Source organism: Cynara cardunculus (genome assembly GCF_001531365.2).
Source record: "Cynara cardunculus var. scolymus isolate 2C chromosome LG 2, CcrdV1, whole genome shotgun sequence".
Taxonomy (NCBI): domain Eukaryota; kingdom Viridiplantae; phylum Streptophyta; class Magnoliopsida; order Asterales; family Asteraceae; genus Cynara; species Cynara cardunculus.
Genome location: NC_037529.1, coordinates 54,754,900 through 54,759,977, shown reverse-complemented (window position 1 = coordinate 54,759,977; position 5,078 = coordinate 54,754,900). Strand labels below are relative to the sequence as shown.

Genomic DNA, 5,078 nt, shown 5'->3' with positions numbered 1-5,078 from the left:
AACACATTTTCATAGAACCTAAAATCACGAGACACAATGATTCTTTTAGAGTCCAGACTATAAAGCCTGTATCCCTTTTTTGAACTTGCATGGCTCAACAAAAAGCATTTTTCAGATTTAGGAGAAAACTTATTTGTGACTTTTGGAAGATGTGCAAAACATAGACATCCAAAGCCTCTAAGATGAGTAAGAACTAGTTGGAACCCATAGACTAGATCATAGGGACTCTTACCATTCAAGACAGACGTTGGTGTTCTATTTAGTAGATATGTGGAGGTGAGAATACACTCACTACACATATCGAGTGAAACTCCACCCTAAAATATGAGATCCCTAGCAATGTTAAGCAAATGACAATGTTTACGTTCAACAACCCCATTCTGTTGAGGTGTGTAACTACAAGAGGTTTGATGAACAATTACTCTTAGTTAAAAAAACTCATTTAATTTTTGATTTGTAAATTCAGATCCATTGTAACTTCTAAAAACTTTTACAAACTTTCCAAATTGAGTGTGAAGAAGATTGTAAAAGTTTTCAATATGTTCACTTACTTCATATTTTCCCTTCAAAAGATAGACCCAAACCGGACGTGCAAAATCATCAACAATGGTAAAAAAATTTATCTAAAGCCTTCCCTACTCTGAACATGGTAGGGTCCTCAAATGTCCAAGTGAACAAGTTCACCAAGACTTAGGGATTTGTGGGTGCTAGAATCAAATTTCTCTCGTGTTTGTTATGCCTTATGGCAAACCTCACAAGGACCACAACCATCACTTCCAATGTTAAGTCTGTCTTTCAGGACTTTTAGCACTTGGTTAGCTGGGTGACCAAGACGACTGTGCCACAATTGAGTAGACAGAAAACAAAACATACTGAGATTATTAGAGGGGAAGGATGACTCACTATTAAATCTTTGGTCAAAGAAATACAGCCCACATTCCTGACTACCATCCCCACAATACTCTTTTGATGAAAATCCTGAACATAGCACTTTAATTCATCAAACCCAACAAAAACTTTATTATCTCTAGCAAGCTTATGTACATATAAGAGGTTTACATTGAAATCAGGAACAACTAACACATCGAAGAGAGTACCATTGTTCCATTGGGATGACTGAGTTTAAGATTTAGATTAGTGACATCAACAACATTATCTAGATTAGAACAATTTGAAGTCATGTGTTGGTTGGCACCTGAATTAATAATCCAACCAGATTGGGATGATTTAAACATACCTGCCATATTGGCAGTTGCTCCCTCAGAAGTGGGTTTCTGATCAATTAGGCCTAGAAGTTTGGCAACTTGTTCCTCAGAAAAAGAGAAAGAAGATTTAGGAGTAATAGGTTCAAAGTCAAAAGCATTACCGACAATGGGTTTGAAATTTTGATTTTGAGGTTTAAATCCTTGATTTTGAGGTCAGGGTCGATTTTGAAAAATCTTTTGGAAACACTATTAGTTTAAAACATCTCTCAATGGTGTGTCCCGTGGTTCCACAATGTTTACACACAAGATTAATAAAGTTTCTGCCTAGTCTTCTTCTATTTTCAACACTTTTACTAAGGAAAGCAAAGTTGAGTTTTTGTACGGTTTTGAGACAGGTTACCCCCCGGTGAGATTCCTCTCTTGAAACAAGAGAGAAAGCAGTTTTAACAGAGGGAAGAGTTTCCCTAGTTAAAATGTTACTTCTAATGGGTTGGTAAACATCATCCAATCCCATAAGAAATTGCATGAGCTTGATCAATTGGCTATGTTGCAAAAAAAAACGTGAGAGGCCTTACAAGTGCAGGATGAGAGTTTTACAAGAGCATCAAATTGTTTCTAGAGAAAATTTAGCTTATGATAATATTCAAAAACAAAAGTGCCATTTTGGCTTAAGGAATTAATTTTCTAGTGTAGATTGAAGGTGACTGACCCATCAACTTTGTCATATGTTTCTTTTAATTTCTGCCAAACTTGGGAGGATTCTTTGGAAAAGACTTGTCCTAAGAAAATGTCCTCAGCCATAGAACTAAGGATCCAGGAAAGAACAACCGAATTGCATCGATCCCATTGTCTTTCTAAGACAGGGTCATTTATAGGACGAGGACAAGATCTATCAATAAACCCAGTTTTATTTTTAGTTTCCAAAGCTAAAATCATAGCACATGACCAAACTTTATAGTTGTCAGTACCACTTAACTTGAAAGATAACAAAGAGGCTCCACTAGTATCACTGGGATGTAAGTACAGTGGATCTACAATGTCTAATTTTGTGACTTTGGATTCCATTGGATTTCCAGGTTCAACTGGTGGAGACGACATGAACACAAACGAAAAAAAAGAAAAGAAAAGGGAACCGAATAGATATAAGCAGGATTCCTAAAACACTGAAATCGTGCTAGGTCAAGCTAACCATTCAGTTACTGGACAAGAAAACAGAGAGAAGAAGAGAAGGAAGGAAACATGCACACCAAACCACACATTAAGAAAAAGATAGTAAACAGAACACATGTAATAGACAAACAGAGATACTAGTTTAACACAAATCCTTTTAACTTTTGTTAAAAAAGAAAGGAAAAGAGTCACCTGTAGAGAACGCAAACAAAAAACTTAGCACTACGCCTTTTAACTTATGTTCAAAGAAAAAGAAGAGGCGACCTGAAAAGACAGATTCCGGATACAGGAAGCAACCTGAACAAAATTAAGCAAATATAAGAAAAGAAAAAAAATAACCAGATTTGGATTAGGACACAGATATGTGATATACAGTCCACACAAGATAACAAAGAGCACAAAACCTTAACTAGAAGGTCAAGCAATATGATCCAGGACAAATTTAGACAAGGATAAGAACAACAAACCAGATCTGGAAGGGGACCAAATCTGAGATAAGCAGTATTCAACACAACAAAAAAGTACAGGTAAGATCGACCTGAACAAATTTAGACGAGAATGAGAAGTACAGATCAGATCTAGATTGGGACCATATCAGAGATAACCAATTCTCAACACAACAAAGCAAGTACAAGGATCACGTAATGAGGACCAAAGTAAGATCTTAAAGATCTTAACAAGGCACACAACCCTAATGATCATCTACCTTAACAAATTTAGACAAGTATGAAAAGTACAGATCAAATCTGGATTGGGACCAAATCTGTGATAACCAATATTCAACACAACAAAGCAAGTACAAGGATCATGTAATGGGGACCAAAGTAAGATCTTAAAGATCTTAACAAGGCACACAACCCAAAACGATCATGAATCTCTCGAAATAGGAAACAACAAGAATAACAAGAAGGTCGAATATCACAAAAAGGGAACCGACAATCGAGATTTTGCAATCTCGTGGACCGAGAAACCCTAACAGATCCTATATTCGATTCACTTACAATAGAAAAAAAAATCTGAGAGATTTTTCAAAACCAATCGAACCACTTAGCTCTGATACCATGTTAAAACTGTACAAACTTGAAGAAAACAGTTTTATTTCATGAATCAACAAAGAAAAACATACAAATCTATACAATCTGCTTCAAGAATCTAAAAACTAAATCTAAAATAAGAATAATAACGAATGTATCTTAATCTAGCTTAGAGATAGAAAAGGAAGAAGATAGAAAGATCTAGAGGGAGAAACGAGAGCTAAAAATGAATCTTGCAAAATAGATTATGAGCTGGATCAATAAATAAACTCGTTTATATATTTTCTGGAATGTGGCAAGAATAGTCCTTGGAAATGTAGATAATGTGCTCCACTACCCTTAAGTCTCCCAATATATGAGGCGCAGTCCTTCAAGTATCTCGAACAACACAACTTTGTAGAATCAACGCTTCATACTCTTGCCAGTTAATATCCTGACAAAATAAGGACAATAGTTAAGACAGTCAAGATTGCAAACATTTGATATATTTTAACATTCCACTACTAAAACCTCCTCTAACACTTACACAACCACCGTACTGACCACCATCGTCCATCGCCACCTTTACAACTACCGTCCGCCACCGACCATAACTGTCCATTGCCGCCATCACTACCACCATTAGCCACCTATACTTTCTCTACTTCAACAACCTCCTTCACCACCTTCAAGCACTGTTGACCACCAACCACACCGTTTGTGCAACAAGATCAATTCTCAGGCCCTCTTTCTGAATATTCAAATGATCATAGAGTCATTCTGGAAAAGTGTGATATGATCCAGATTTAGAATGTTATTGATGATGCCATTCATTTGCGGACTTTTGTATTCTCTTTGGGACAAGGTAAAGGACTGGCTTAAGAGTCACAATTTTGATGCATTCATTACATGGATGCACTCTCAAAGGCTTTTTTAACTCGTTTATTCCCGCTGGCCAAAACAACAAAGCTAAGGAGTGACATCACTACTTTTATGCAACATGAGCATGAGTCCCTTTATGAGGCATGGGAGAGATGTAAAGATCTCCAACGGTGTCCCCAAGTGGCTTCATATTCATACATTCTACAATATTTTGAAGCAAGATCTTCAGATTTTTATTGATGTGATCCCGGGTGAGTCTATGGTAACAAAACCCCCACTACTACAAAAGCTCTTATAGAAGATATGGCATCCAACAATAACTTGTATCCAATCGAGACGCAAGTTCCGAAGAAAGGTGGAAAGCTAGATTTTGATGCTCTTGTACTCTTAATTTTAATACAAATTTCTCCTTGTTTGAAATTTGTTATGACTATAATGGTGGTTAAGTATGAGCGTTAAGGCACCCCACGTTTTGAACACGTGAGGGTACTTTAGTGATTTTACCCTAGTTTTTTAGTATACAAGTTAATATTGCATGGGTACAAGTTATTAATGAAAACAACCCTTTTTCTTCCCAACTGTCATTCCTAAAGTCTACTTCCTAAGGCAACTTCTTTTCCGGAAATAGTACTCCTTCATCGCCAAACAACCTTCTTCTTCCTCATGCCTCCTCCTAACAATACATCACTGCCTAGTCGGATAATAACACCCCCAACTGTCCAATCGTGTCTACCATGGTGAATGAGTTTTGATACAAGGGTTTGCATTTGATTTTATAAGAGGAGAATCTGTTGCTAGAACCCCGAGA

At 36.7% G+C, this 5,078-nt stretch overlaps 1 non-coding gene across 1 annotated transcript; it reads right to left on the bottom strand.

Annotated features, from left to right (window-relative positions):
• Window positions 1-4,354: 4,354 nt before the first annotated feature.
• On the bottom strand, window positions 4,355-4,457 carry LOC112508300. Its single transcript, XR_003068681.1, has one exon. It is a non-coding gene; the product is annotated as a small nucleolar RNA R71 (small nucleolar RNA).
• Between the last annotated feature and the right edge of the window lie 621 nt (window positions 4,458-5,078).